This window comes from Ischnura elegans, chromosome 3, assembly GCF_921293095.1.
Source record: "Ischnura elegans chromosome 3, ioIscEleg1.1, whole genome shotgun sequence".
Classification (NCBI taxonomy): Eukaryota; Metazoa; Arthropoda; class Insecta; order Odonata; family Coenagrionidae; genus Ischnura; species Ischnura elegans.
In genome coordinates, this window is record NC_060248.1 from 1,181,863 (window position 1) to 1,198,487 (window position 16,625).

Consider the following 16,625-nt stretch of genomic DNA (forward strand, 5'->3'; position numbering starts at 1 on the left):
TGCAAGTCAGTGTTTCATTATAAATTATCAGATGTTTGTGCGTCGCTACCTCCATAAAAAATTAAGAGGAAGTAACTCGATCTCGGACAAAATGAACGTTTTCTAAAACCTCAGAAAAATAAACAATTGACGAGGGCATAATTTTGCTGTTGACAACTCTATACATAAAAGAGATTTGTTTTCTTGGGTTAATTAATCAGGAGAAGAAAAAAGTTTCCACGACGGGAAGCTGTGCGAGTAAGGTGAGGGGGGGTGAAGGGAGGGGGTGTCATGTGCGCGAAGCGACGAGCGTGGATGACGACGACGCGGCCCTCTTCCCTGACACGCTTGTTAATAAATGCCGCGAGAGGTGAATAAAACATGAGCGATAAGGATGAAATTGCTTTTTAAAGCGCTTCCTTTTTTTCTCTCCCACACCTCGCCATATTGTCATTACTTGCTCAATTCGGGAGAAGAGATAAGGTGCACGGCAGAAGTTTCCCAATCACCCCCTGCCCCGTTCGCATGATCTCGGTCGGTAACGACCAACCAGCATTCACACCACCGCGGTGACTCAGTGCTGCCCTCGAGCGCCCAAATTTTAAAACTCGTCTGAATATAAATGTCCACTGGAAAAATTATTCTATTACCAATAACTCCACTCACCCGTTTTGAAAATCATCTTCACTACGCTGAAGCTTATTCCCGATTCATAATCGCTCTCAACGTCTCAAAATGATCACATTGTTCTCATCCGCATACTTCATTTCCAGTTTTGGCGAGCAACGCGAACGCAGGTAAGAACTTAAGATAACCAACGCACGTGTTCAGACGGACGACGCGCGGTACGGACCAAGGTCGCGAGTGAGCTTATGTGAACGGGGTGTCATGCTTTATTTTAGTTTTTCACACCGCAGCGCGCTTCTTTCAATATGGGCTCCATCGGCTATTTCATTTCATTGCCAATTAGAATTATAGAGTTCGAAAAAAAGTGAACCTGGATTTTTTGTTTCCCTATTCTTCGATTAGTTTTCGAGATATTCGCCACGAAAATTCGATGCCTAAAACCCTTCCAAAATAAGTTTGCAACGCGATGAACTCTGAAAGCGAGATGGTCGCCACTTCACAAACCCTCGGCCTTGAGCACAGACCTCCGGAGGTTCGTTGTTGTTATTCTATTTTGGGGCGTTCTCAAATAAATTAGACAGACGGAAGGGGAGAATATGCTAGTTGAGGACGTTCGTGTGTTTTTACAACTATTTTCATAAACATTATTTTTTCATTCTATCTAAACAAATTACGAAGTCATTCAATATAAAAAATTATTAAATTGCACACAAAAATCATAACACTCTAAACAAGCTTCTATACACAAAAAGAAAATCAGAGACCCCTAAAAATCTGAGAGGACGAATATTCAAACGTACCTGAATCTATATACTCTCATTGTGTAGTAAACCGATACAGGAACCACTGTTCTTGTTCAGCCAAGCACTGAAGTTTTTGAGACATTATTAAGATAAAAGAGTTTTTTCTTCTTCTCATTTATTTTCTGCGCACCGCTTCTGCATACACGTTTACTATTAACACTTCATGGAGGATGAAACTCACTCACTAACCAAACCAGCATTCACTGAACTAGTAAGGTTTTTAGGAGAGATGACCTACGTATTTCGCTAGTTTCAAAATCACAAGCTAGATATGCATTCTAAAATTTATGATAAAACCTTTCAATAAGGAATTTAAAAGGTATTAAACAACATACCCATTATGAGCAGCTACCACCACTATCCTTTAATTGAACACAAGCTGATAACTTTGATTGCTAACACAAAATATTCACAAATTCACAATTTCATAACGAGCATCAGAATTTCGGTGCACTTCAATGGAATTTGAACCGATTGGAGAATGAAACGTGTGGCGCCAATTCCACGGGGCTTGAGGGGGGCCGAACTCCCTCAAAAATTCGTATTGCTTGTGAAGAAAAAATGTGTCAGGCTTGTCGATTTTCCCCGGAGTGTCTAAATATCAAGATTCGAGTTGTCAGGGTTCTAATGTTGATCCTATGGCCCTTCTAAAATGCTTAATAAACTTAAGTCACTACTTATAATATTTGCCGGGGAAGATCCCCGGTTTGGGCCCCCCAATATTTTTTGCAAGTCGGCGTCCCTGAATGAAACTAACAGCAATAAGTATTCAGAGGGGTCGCGGACAATACGCAGCATTTCAGCAGGTTAAACATTCTGAAAATATCACGTGTTGCTACGACTGCATTACATTCGCGTTCATCAACGGTTGCTACTTTATATTTAAGCATATTTTTTTAAGAGGACGGAATAAAATAAGCGATTGAAACTAAACTCCCTAATCTCTGGATGAAAGTAAGAAAATGCAAATTAGTGATATGAAAGGGTGAAATATCAGCATGTAATGGGAACAATAATAATTTTTATTTATCGATCAAGGATCGTATATTACTGTGAGCCACAGAACAGAGACATTGAACACGCCTAGGAAGATAAATGATTCATAACAATGTATCGAAAGAACGATAATATATGCAGAATAAAATATCAATCATAAGACAAACGCTTGAGGAAGCACAAACAAACACTAAGTTCATGCGAGGATATCGTTTGCAAAAATGGGCATGAAAATTCCGTAAATATTCACATAAAACAAGTATTTTCCTTACCTTTCCACAGCTTTCGGAAAGCGAAACAACCTCCAATCCGAAATATGGGTATCACACCCGGAAACACAGCATTAGTACCTCATGTTCAAAATCACACACACGCGGATTACAATGACGTCTGACTTGCTGCTATAACAGTCGAAATGTGTGCAGTCACCGGCGTGGGCAGGTAGGACCACATGAGTTCCACGAAAACCCTCGCCTACTTCCTCCTCCCTCGCCGTCACCTCCCCTACCGCTTGTAGTAATACTCCCAGATGGCGTGAGTGTCCAAGCTACCCGGAAGCCCCAGCCTTCCTAAAGGCTGTCTAAGGTGCACAACGGATAACACAATCTATATGACGAAAATAGAGAAAATTTGTGTGCGCGCGCAGCTTCCCCCTCCAACAACGCTTCCTTCCCAACTTCCAGTCCTGAGAGAACTACTTGGCACTGATTCCCACGGTACCCTATGTGAAAAAAACAAACAAGAGAGGTGCGTAATTATACTCCGACATTGTAATATGATATTTTTTCCCGACGAACGAATTGGGTTCTCGACTACTCAGGAACACCTGCGGGGATATCTGGTTTCGCTACGGAAATGGAGGCTTTGGGAAGAGCCGACTAGACTCCTTGCTTTGAGATTGTGGGGAGCAATGGATTTGGGCTTTTGGGTCGGTCGCGGTGCGTCATGGTGCGTCGCCACAACAGGGAAAGTGAGCGAGGGAGGAGAGTGAGTAGGGGGGAGGGGGGAAGGCGGAGGAGGGGAGGGGGAGACGGTATCAGCGGAGAGAAGGCAGGGAGGGATGATGGACGGCCGAGGTTCCTCCAAAGAATAAAAAAAAACTTGAAAAGCAAGCGAGGGCTGACGCAAATGATGATTCGAAAGATCATCCCTACACGGTGAATGATCATTCGAAAGATCATTCGAATGATCATTCGCAAGAAATTCATACGCCGGTACCGCTATACACGGTGAATGATTTCAGCGAATTTTCTGCGCAGAAATGATGCGCACTGGTGCGACTATCGATAGTGTATCTCGATTCTAATGATAATTCCGACCGTTTCTGACAACGACCAAATTTGTTTTGGAAGTTGCAGACGACGGAATGCTTTGTTTACATGTGCGCTTCAATATAATTTTGTATTGCTTTTACTTTCCGTGGTGTATGACGTTCTAAGTAATGAGAGGAATTATAACGGTAGACATTGATAGCGGAAAACCACTTTATTAAGGGCGCGTTTCGTAATTCACTGGCAGTACTGCTACTGCTGCTGCAAAACGGAACGGAAAACAGTATTGCCACTGTAAGCAAATTAGTGATTTTGGAACGGTCAACAGTAGCTGCTGTTGATAATTTCGCGGGAAATAGTGGACATAGCAACCCCTTTGAAAGAGATTAATTCTAGATATAATTGGGATTTTATGGATTTCAAAATACGGGTTTAATACAGATTTAATACTTTCTGTGTTTGTAGGGAATGAATCGTGCAAATACCATTTTCAAAATAAATTGAATATATATACGTAGTAAGCATGAAAGTTCGAAATTGATCGATTGCAGCCTAAATAAATATTTTTAAAAACATCCATTGCAATTGAGGATAGACATGTAAAACTTTCAAAATTAAAAGTACTTCAATCTCAGGTTGACAAATGCCTTCAAACAGTGCGTAAACATAATCAAGAACAATTTACAAGGCACCAATACAGGAATTAATTAGGTGTACCTCTATATTCATGTTTGAAGAAAATTTAAACGTAATACACGCTATACACTTCACATATTCGTACTTCAAGCAATGGCACAAAACAATTAGGTCAGTATCCTGAAGCTTAAGCAGACGATAACATACGTACAGTTAATATGGTAGAATAATGTAGTATAGAGAGACGAATTTCCAACGTGTAATTAAAATTGCTTTTGCCATTACTTATGTTATTATTACGCTCACACATTAAACGGTACGGTGGAACAAGAAAGTATACGTAGATATTGCATTGCATTGATAAAAGAAATCAACAAAGTTTATGCATGCATTTATGTAACACACGATACCGATACATACATTGAGAACGTAATTTTAATAATGATACTTTCTTGCATTGAAGTTTTCAGGAATTTCTTGTACCACTGGAATTTACGAGACACTATCGGTAAATCACACGAAGTTAGCAAAACAAATATTTCATATAGGTAAGTAATCAAATCACTCATTCGCGCACAACTTGCCATTATCAATATCAACAATATATATTTATAATTTAAAATTGGAGTTCTTATTCTCAGTTTACGTGAATATATTATGAATTATGTACGCCATACTTCATTTACTTGCGTACCATATGTTATTAAGCAAAGCGGTTGCTGTGTTCCAAATACAGGTGAACATCGCCTTTCGTCTGCTTACTGCCGCAACTGCTGCTCTCGGCTTGCAGCAGCCACAGTAGAGTTCACAGTAGGGAACGTCATCAAATGACTGACGTCATCGGTTACTGTACCGTACTGCCAGTTGATTTTGGAACGGTTTGGCAGCACTGTCAGTACTGCCAGTGAATTTCGGAATGCGTCCTAAATCGTGCGTTTTGTGATACCGTAACGAAGTACATAATAAGTTGTTTTCGCCGCAGAGCAACGATGATATGCTTCAAGATAGTACACTCTTGAACATGATCATGAGGAAACTTACGCTTCAAATGGCTACCCGAGGTCTTTTCCCTTCCAATTCAGTAAATTATTAAATACGTGAAAAAATAATTGTGGGCAAAACTGCACGTTGTTTCTCGCTCAGAAAAATCCTACCTTATGGAGACGAGTCCCGTTTTGATGCAGCAGCGCCCAGCTCTAATAAAAAATACACAGTAAGCTTAAAGCAAAAGCTCCACTAGGGTGAAGGCCGGTCGACAAGGAGTTTTTATGTTTGGGGTCCCTTCGGGTACACAGCCTTCACAATGCAGTCGAGCAAAGGTCATCTCTGCGCGAGAGAAGAAAGGTAACGGGAAGATGAAAAAATGAAGGGACCTGCTCTATTTTCCAAGGAGTGCGCTTCAGCATCCTCATACTTTCTACTATGAAGTTGGCTCTGTGTTATCTCATTCTTTGCTACCTTCCCATTACCGTAAAACTACGAATGCTCTCAAGATATCTTGTGCGAAATTTGCGAAATTGCAATTGCGCGAAATTACAATTAAAGGCTATATGAGTAAGTACCTCAATTATTCACCACAGAGAAATCACTATATTTTAAATATCGATACTAGGGAAGAATGTGGACTGTGACATTCATGGACTAGTTTATGGGGCTTGCTCCTTGACTTATAATTTGGAGTCTAGCCCCAAACTTAAGCGTTCAAATCTTTAATAATGTTTAATAATTGTAAATTAAACAAAATATAGACGTAATCGAAGAGAAAAACGACGTTTTTATTCATTAAATATCAGAAATGTTATTTCCGTATTACCCTATTTAGAAGAATGATGTTAAGAAACTTTTTTACTGCGGTTAACGCGTTTCGGCTCACTGATCCATCATCTGGTACAAGACATCGTTAATTCAACCTAAGATTTTAGGTTGAACTAACGATTGTATAGTTAAAATGGAGGGAAATTTTTATATATTAGGATTACATGAAAATTATCTGGGATAAAAATAGTATCACCGGGCGAAAAAAGATCCAAATAGATCTTAAATCAAAGACTAGTCTAAAATTCTTTGCAGTTAATTTTTCATATATATTTCCTCATGATTACCTATAACCCCTCAGCTCTCGAAAAATAATTTTACAAGGAAAAGAAATGAGATAACCTTACAGACACGCCACAACACCATTTCGTACTCCACGAGTTGGCGTTACTACGAACCTGCAAAGAAATAGAAAATATTTTATAATAAAGAAAACAGGAAATTACATTCTATACCCAAACCTGAAAATTATCGGCCATAATTCGGGACAAAATTAGTGGCTTTAATTATCATAAATTCTTGAGTTCACATTCAGAAAAATCATCGCTGGTTATTTAAATAAAGTATTATATTCAAAATTACAATAGATTCTACTGCTTGAAATGAGTTTGAATTATAAAATGACCCAAGTGATTCAATGAAAATCATTTGGTGAAATTAGAAGATTTTATTTATATCAACCATCCAAAAAGTTCACTAAATCACCTCTCAAAACGTACCATTTATTAAAGACTATAAAATAAAATGCCGCTATAACTATAAGAAATTAACTTTATTACAAAATACGTAGGCTTTCCTGAAGAATTATATTTGTAAAATTTCTCCCTTCGTCACCAGGGTAGACACCAAGAGTCTATGTGTCTTAGAACTTCAGAAGTCTTGATCCTGACTCAAAATCGACTTGACTAACTTTAGTATAAAGAGATCTCAATTGAGCCCTGAAGTTCATTCCGACTTCTCTACAGCGGAGAAGTTGAGTCTAAGCTGTTGAGTGGCCAATTTCCAAGATGTCCGCCGCCGTCGCCTTAAGTTTTTAAAATGAAATATCTCTCGTAAAACAATTTCACGAGTGATATTGTGCTCCATTAATGTGAGTTATTGATCAGCGGGATGCCATGAGTGACAATAGATTAGGTTATTTCATATTATTTAAAATGTTGCTGAACTCTAAAAAAAATTAAAATTTTTAACTGAACTCCACCATAATTACACTAGAACAAGTTATCTGGACGGAAGTGAATTTCTAAAATACAAGATTTTCCCTGCTTTGATTGAACACAGCTTTTAAGACGTCCGGTAGGTAATTGATCATGAAATCGGAAATACTGACACTATTTTTGAAAATTGAATATCCAGGGACACAGGCATTTAGTACAAAACCTCAGAATGGAGGGCTCAGAAATAAAAATATGCACCATATTCCGTGGGCGCGCCCACCTCCATAATAGAACAAGAGGGAGAATATTTATTCCAGCCCACCTTAATCAAACAGATTTCAAAAATTAATTTCTCAAATATCACGTATACTACTAAAGCACACTCTGTTTTGACATTATAGCCGTACTATGCTGAGGAAGTATCTCGCTTTAGATATTCACACTGAGAAGGAAGACTGTGATTATGACATTTACGAAATTGAAATGAATTTAATATGAAAGGATAGATTCAATTTTCCCCCTATATTGCAAGATGCGAATGTAACAGAAATGGCTGAAGGTGAGGATATCGTGTGGCGGGGGAAAATAGTACGTGAGAAAGGGAAAAAAGGAATATTACAGTAGATTTTATTAATATTTATGACGCTGTTATAATGGCATCCTAAAATGGCAAAATGGGCTCTGGGAGTTAAAGTCATCTTTGGGATGGAGAAACAAGACGGGAGCCCCCCTGCTGAAAACCCTCCTCTCCCCTAGCTATATGCGTACATGCGTGAACATCCCCGCCACTTCTACTAGAATACTGCCATAATTTTATGGCTCCCACGAAAGAATGGCCCCAGGAATGGGTGAGCCATATTAATATTCGCTACAACATCTAGTAGAAAGGAAGGGCTCGCGACCAGAACAAATCATTAGACCAGTTAATGGAAAAAAATATCAAGCAAAACGACTTGAACATTCATTCGAGTGCTATGGTTACAAAAAAAAATACTAGCGGGGACTATCTCATAGCTTCCGTCAGGACACTATCACTTGGACATTCCTGACGAAACAGCGGCCTGTGGCTGTGGTAAACGTAGATTAGCGGTTGAAGGGGAGGGATGGGTAAAAAGAGGGATGAATTCATACGGCCACATTATATAAATACGATTATATGACCCAAGTTCATAAATGGAGCAATCTTTTTAAAATTCCGGCCTCGATTGCCTGCCTGCTATAAAAGGATAAGCAATTTATCGCTCCAATTTCCCTCCACGACCCCTGAACTCTTTCTCGGGCAATCGAGCATCTTCCCTTCCCACAATTCCTGGCTCGTAAACACCACCAGAGCTTCCCATAACATTCAGAGCACGCGCCCCGCATTTTACAACAAAAGGCACGCCAGGGAGCGACCAGGCACGGCCTTGGAGCACGCGCGTCTTGAGAACCAGTATGTTAGGCTGCGCACGGAGATCGGTAGAGAGGTTCCTCACGGAGGTAATGTTGCTCACAAATTTAGAGGTACTCACAATTCGCGTGGGTTAAAAAAAATATTGGACGTGTTGAAGCAATAAACTCATCACGCAAAAACTGCAACTTGCAACATGCAACTTTTACAAGCACACTATGATAACCAAAAGCAACAAGTGATACCGATCTCATTGCTTCCGTCAGAAAAATGTCACTGCCTGACTGTAGTCAACTATTACGCTAGACCAGCGGTTCCCAAACTTTTTCTTTCTGCGACCCATTTTAGCCCATACATTTTAGCCGCGACCCCCTAAAAATGGTTGTCTAAGTTTAAGTACATAGTTCACTTTATTATTCGCACATCTCGCGACCCCTTTCCGAACGGCCCGCGACCCCCAGTTTGGGAACCGCTGCGCTAGACAAACACAAGTAAACATCTACTGTGAAGAGATCAAGAATCGATAGGTAACGTTCTCGATCCTGATCCGATTTTGGCGAAGTTGGAAGAATCGAAGGCTCTGCATCGCGAGCGGGACAAGTTGATTTCATAAAAAAAGCACAGAGTATAGCAACCGCTCGCATTTTTCAACATATAAATTATTACGTATCAATGGCAAGTAAAAATTTAACTTATTTTCTCAGCATGGATATGAACATAAGCCATAGCCATTTATTTATTTTTCTCCTCCCGCCATCAAAAAGCGAAGAGACACTCAAGAACACTTCTGTTCACAGAATAACGGCGAGATAACGCTCTTGACTCTCTAATATCATTGCAGCGTGCCTCGACGAGCACACCAACGACATAATGACTGCTATGTGATCATGGCGCAGCGCAACATTATATATGGCTAACACGGTAGCACCAGCGTTTGGCTTCACATGTGACTACACCGGCTACACTGGTTAACTTGTGGTAACACATGATAAACAAAATGATTCAGAAATTAACCAAGAAAATTTTTGGCTCAGGACGAGAAGTTCAGTGTAAGAAAAAATAAATAGTTTCTTCGCATATATATTCGAGAATTTAAAGGAACTAAAACATAACAAAATGGTGTATTCATCATCATAATTAGTCAGCAATCCCAAGATTGCTTTGACGCAGCTCTCCATTCCTCTCTCCTATCCGCTAGCCGTATCATAGCGACGTATTTCTTCTCTTCAACATTCTTTATAACTCATTGTCCTATGTAACTCATTCGGGGCCGTCCCTTTGTGGCATTTTTTAGTGTCCCCCCCCCCCCAAAAATTTCTGGTACCCCCCCCCCCCAGAAATTCCTTCGAACTTCCTCGAACTTCCTCCGAACTTATCCGCAGAACTTCTCCCGCCAAGAACTTTTCGCGCTAAGGTTTTTTCGCGCAAAGGATTTTTCGCGCAAAAGGCCTGTAGCAAAATCCTGTCTCTGCAAAATCCTGTCTCTGGAAAATCCTGTCTCTGAAAACCCTGCCTCTGGAAACTCAGCCTCTGGAATCAGCCTCTGAAACAGCCCCGAAACAACCCCGAACCAACCCCGAACCAACCTACCTGCAATGCAAGACTTATATAGGACTACTGCGGAGAAATACTTCTCCTTGGCAAGCAAGGGGAAATCGGTGCTAAGGCCTTAGTATTGCACTTGGAGTGAGAAGTTTTACCATTGTCCTATCACAAACTCTCTCTCCCTCCAACACCTCACCCCAGTATCTCCTTCCCCTCCATGTGTTCCAATGAACGATTCCTCTGATGTCTCAACCCAGAAGTTGAGGGGAAAATTCTGGGTGCTGGCTGTTGTCTCAAAACCAGGGAATGGTGTTTTGTGGAGCGGCCGTTTCTGCAGGGGCAGTGACGCATCAGTGGGCGGTTGTTGAATTCGCCTGGCTACCCCTCCACTCCCTGGAAGAAGCCCTCCCCTCAAATGCTGTCTCGCCTTGCATAGGCAAGCCCTCTTTCTGGTCGAGACCTGCTGGGAGTCACATGTCTTGTGAGCCATGAGATTTTTAGAGCAATTTTCTGCTGGTAATGTTTCCTTTGGGATCATGAATTTACTATCATTGTTTTCTGTAATACTTCTGATTTTTTGAATACTCTACTTTGAATAGATATCGTACGGTAATAACTCGTAAATTGTTTTTGGCTACCTTTTTCTTGTGAGCTGTTTTTCTGTTTGTGGAGTCTTACCCTGATCCAGCATGTGACCGACGGTTGGAGTATTTCCCTTGTCTGGACTTACGTGAAAAATCAACCAGATTTTACGACGTAACGTAACATTTTGGTAGCAGAGTTGAGGTTCGATTTCCTGTCCTTTCGTCGAGGTCTCCCGAGTGCTGGACAATGGTGACATTTCTCCACTATTTCTCCACTTTTTGCAGTTTCTGGTTGTTTCTTCTCTTAAAAGTGAGTTATTTTATGTTCCATTAAGTGCTTTTTGGTTCGTGTGGGATTACGTGACTAGTGTTGCCGACTTTTCCTCGTGGTCATATGCCATTTGACATTAATGTTCGTAATGCTCGTAATGTTCTTGATAATTTGGATAGCAGCTCGTTATTCTCGCACTATTTTTGGTGATTGGACTCTTCCAGCAGAGATAGATAGTTTTAAATCTCGCTCTTTCTCTCTCTTTTTCTCGTTGTCGTCACTTCACTTCTCAAAATGCCTGGAGGTAATACTGACAACCCGTACGAAAAAACTTATTTAACCACGGGCGAGGATCGTAAGGCCAGGGGTACGGCTAATGTGTCCGTAGGAAGTGAAGTTTCTAATAATGAACGGGAATCTTCTTTAGAAGTGGTTCCACCTCGCCCAACGCACGAGGAAAGCAGTGATTTTCACGTCTCTCACGAAATGTCTGCTTCTCAGACATTGCCAGTTTCTGAAGGGTTAGTGATTGTCAAACAATTACTCAGTGATTTTCCGCCATTTGAAGTGTCAAACAGTGAGAATTGGTTTAATTTCATGTTAAAAGTTAATGAAATCGTTTCTTTGTCCTTGGTTCCTCTGTCAACGTTATTGTACCTTGTAGTATCTAAACTACCTGCCAGCTCTCGTCATTTTTGGTTGTCTATGTTAAACTTGAATCTCGCATGGTCTCAAATCACAGAAAAAGTTTGGGCTAGAATTGTTAGTGACAGAGAGTTTGATCGTTTGATCACTACGAAAGTTAAAAGATTTCAGTTCCCTCGCGAAACGCCCCACGATTTCGTGTGTTCTGTGCGTAATGCCACTCAGGTGCTGGGTTTGCAGTATTCCGAGTCTTCTATTGTGCGACTCATTATTCAAGGGTTAAATCCTTTAACAAAATCTGCAATTATGTTCTCAAATCAGCCTAACACATTTGTAGAATTGGACTCTGTTATCACGCAGGCTTCTAAACATTTAATGGACTGTGCTGAATATTCCAACACTTTCCATCGTATCTCTAGGAATCCGTCTTCTGTTGCCTCTTCCAGTGCGCCTAGGGAAGTTTCTTTTCCTATTAATTGTTCTTACTGTCATAAACCTGGCCACAAAGTGAACGAGTGTCGCAAAAGACGACGCTTTACTCAGCCTGCCGTGAGTTTGATGAGCGTCCGTGACAAGTGTTCGACTCGATTGCCAATATTATCTATTAATCTTCATTCTATGCCATGCCAGGCTTTAATTGACACTGGGTGTTCAGTTTCACTGTGTGATGAAGATTTCTTTGCTTCTCTGAAATGTTGCCGGAGAAAGGTTATTCGTAAGAATGTTGACGTCGATTTAATCACTGTGTCGGGGCAGCCTTTTCATATTAATTCCTCTGTCTCACTCAAGGTTCAAATAGGCAAGTTTTCTTGGAACCACGTGTTTTATCTAGCTAATATCCCGTTTCCCGTGTTACTGGGTGTGGATTTCATTTGTAATTCAAAGATGATTATTCGTCCGGCGAACGTCAGTTTTGAAATTGCCCCGAATTCTCTTTTTTCTTTTACGGACAATTGCGAAGCGTTTAAATCGGCGCCAGTTAGTAACTCATCCGAATCACATGTTCTGTCGTCCACTGAATTCACGCTGTGTGATAAGTTGAAGGGTTTATTGTCAAAGTATCCTGATGTGATTTCTCAAGAATTGGGGGTCACATCTGTTATGACCTACGAAATTGAACTGCTAGATTCTACTCCGATTCGATCCCATCCTTATTCATTGTCACCTCCAAAGGCAAATTTAATGAAGAAGCACATCCAATCTTTACTTGATAAGAAAGTGATTGAGGTTTCCAATTCAAACTGGTGTTCGCCAGCTTTTCTAGTGCCTAAAAAGGATGGATCTGAAAGATTAGTGGTTGATTACCGTAAGTTGAACAAAGTTGTTAAATCGGACGGTTATCCTACACCTTCTGTTGAACATGCATTCCAATATCTTGCTGATGCAAAATATTTTACTGTTCTTGATCTCAATTCTGCCTTTCATCAAATACCATTATCTGAGAATTCTAAGAAATTAACTGCTTTTGTGACGCCGTTCGGAGTGTACCAGTATAATAGATTGCCATTTGGTTTTGTAAATTCTCCTCAAATATTCACTCGTCTCATTAATGAAGTATTGGGCGATTTGAAATATTCATGTGTTTACCCATATATTGATGACTTGTGTATCTATTCCAAGTCTGCTGAAGACCATGTATCTCATGTTAATGCTGTCCTCAACAAACTACGCAGTGCCGGTTTGACGGTGTGCGAGGACAAGGTTAAGCTTGGTGTGGAATCACTCACTTTTCTGGGCCATCTCATCACAAATGGAACCTTGCAAGTTGATCCTGAGAGAGTGAGACCAATTGAACAATTCCCAGTTCCCAGAAATGTGAAGGAAGTGGCCAGATTCATTGGACTTTGTGGGTTTTACTGCAAGTTTATTCCAAGGTATTCTGAAATCTCTATGCCACTGAATCGCTTGAAACGTAAAAATGTTCCTTTTCAATGGACAGCCGTTGAAAATGAGGCTTTCTGCCAGTTGAAGAAAGCTCTCACCAATCCACCAGTGTTATCTTTCCCTCGATTTGACGAGGAATTTCATTTATTTGTCGATGCCAGTAATTTGGCGGTTGGTGCCGTTTTGAATCACAAAGTAAATGGTGATTTTGTCCCTGTGGCTTTCGCTAGTAAGGCACTCTTGGAACATGAACGTAAATTTTCTTCTTATGAATTGGAGTGTCACGCAATTCATTTTGGAATTCAAAAATTCAGTGTTTACTTACAAGTAAAACCATTTCACTTGTACACTGATAATGGTGCCTTGACATGGCTTTTCTCTCATCCTAAGCAGTTGGGCAAACTAGGCAGGATGGTTCTTAAATTATCCTCTTATAAATTCACTGTGCATCATGTTCGAGGAGCATCTAATTCTGTCGCAGATTGTCTTTCTCGCATTGAGCCATCCTCATCTACAAATAGTCATTTAGATGTGGAATCTAACACTCATAAGGAGTCAGCTGTTCCTTATTCTTGTGTGTTACATAAATTGCCTTTGTCATTTGTCGACATTCGAAAACACCAAGAAACTGATCTCGTTCTAAAGGATATTTTCAATCAGATTAATAATAATTCCTTGAACGACAAAAACTATTTTCTGAAGGGACAGCTATTATGTTATGGGAATTCTAAAATTAAGCGAGGAAGAGCTGTTTTGCCTACGGTCTTGAGGCCTATGATTTTTCAATATTTTCACTGCTCTAGTATGTCTGCTCACTTGGGCATGGCTAAAACTTATGATAAGATTAGCAGACACTTTTGGTGGAAGGATATGAAAAGAGAGGTTTATGACATGGTCAGAAAATGCCATCTGTGTCAAACTTGTAAACCCAGAAATGCTCCACCTCCTGGCATGCTATCGTCGCACAATCCTTCTGATGTTTGGGAAAGACTTTATATTGACTTTGTGGGTCCTTTACCTCTGACTAAAGGTGGACACCAATATGTACTTTCTCTTATTGATGGATTTTCTAAGTTTTGTTTTCTTGAGCCAGTTCGCAAGGCTACGGCCGGTCCGGTTGTTTCAATACTCACTCAAAGAGTGTTTCCAAAATTCGGTTTTCCAAAATTTTTGGTTTCTGATAATGCACAAGTTTTCAAATCTCATGCCATTAAGGAGATGTGTTTGCAACTGGGGGTTAAGCAAATTTTTGTTTCTCCATACTATCCCTGTTCTAATCAGGTAGAGAGATTGCATAGAAATCTAAAATCTGCACTTGCTATTTTGTGCAATAATGCTCACCATATGTGGGACTCTATGCTTGCTGACTTAAATTTTGCCTTGAACACTGCCTCTCATGAGAGCAGTGGTTATTCTCCTGCCAAAATAATTTTCGGCAGAGAACTAAAGCATCCTTTAATTAATCAGTGGGACATTCCAAAATCTTTATTCGAGAATGATCTCAGCGATAGTGACAGACAAGTTTTCCTGAATCATGTTATTGCTAATTTAAAAAAGGCCAGAAATAGGTATAAAGAATCCTATAATAAATCTCACTCCCAAATCACTTTCTGTGTGGGAGATCTTGTTCTCTGCAAAAACCATCCTATCAGTTCTAAAGGTGAACAGAAAATGGCAAAACTGGAACCTCTGTGGAATGGACCTTTCGTCCTTAAAAAGTATCTCTCTCCTGTAACAGTTATTCTGGAAGTTTCTCCTGGGAAAGAGAAAATTTGTCATGTTTCTCATTTAAAGGCATATCATGATGGCATTGGTAATTCCAGTAATTAAAAGGAGAGAAATATCATTGATTTTTTTTTATTCTTTTTTTTTTTCAATGAATGCTAATGTTTGCTTTCTCAAATACTATTTGATGCTTGATTTCGGTGTTGAATTTCTCTTGATTCCTAATAATATTGTTTTGATTAATGAATAATAAGTCTATTTCTATGCTTGTAATTGAAATTGTTCTGAAATATTGTATTGTACTTGCTTATTCTCATCTGCTTAATTCACTCATGTAATTTAGTGTTGGTCTACTGTGATTGTGAGATGGGGTAAGGTGGAGGAATTATGGGTGCTTGGAGGGAGAGGACGGGAGATTAACTTGGGGGGAAATCCCCGAGATGGCTCGTTTCCAGATAAGCTGTGGAGGTGGCCCCAGTTATTAAGATTCAATTGTGTTTTGTGTCACCTTTCCTCCACCAAGACTTTATGGACATTCTCACAATTCTGGACAGTGATAAGTGTCGTGATTTTGCAGTGTTCGATATTCTATCGATGGCTGAGTGATTGAATTGATCAGCTGATCTTAAGACTGCCTACTGTGTTTTAGTGTGGTTTTGGCGTTGAGTTGCGACCTTCATCGCCCGACAAGTATGAACTTTCATCTTGTCGCAACCAGCATGTAGCTCTCATTTCTATTGTTAATTGAAGAGTGAAATTTAGAGTGATTTCTTTTGTTGATGCAATATGCAGTTCTCATTTTGTTAGCATCGCCTATGATTCTTTTTTGACTTGTTTAATTAATACTGAGAGATATATATACACATCTTGATTAAATTTAGTCAGTACTTGTTCAATAGCTGACATGAATACCATATGCCTTATAAATTGTTAATAATTATTGGAAAATCGAGGAATTTAGTGCAATCTATTGTCATTTACGTAATCTTGTTGAATTTTGGAGGATTCTTTATTGATAATTAATTATGGACTGATAATATTTACAAACATGGAGGGTTTAAATGGGAGAAATACTAATGCCAATGTATATTAATTAAGTGAGACACATATTATGCTGAATATTTTTGCTGGTATTTTGATAACTAATAATTATTTAGTGAATAACCGTATTTTTGAATAAACTTGTACTTAATGATTATATAATATGGGGTATATATTTTGTTGGTCGACCCTAACTTTCTCTTGGGTTGCAATATGAATTTTGGGTAGAAGTTAAAACCCATTTTTGTCAATCGTT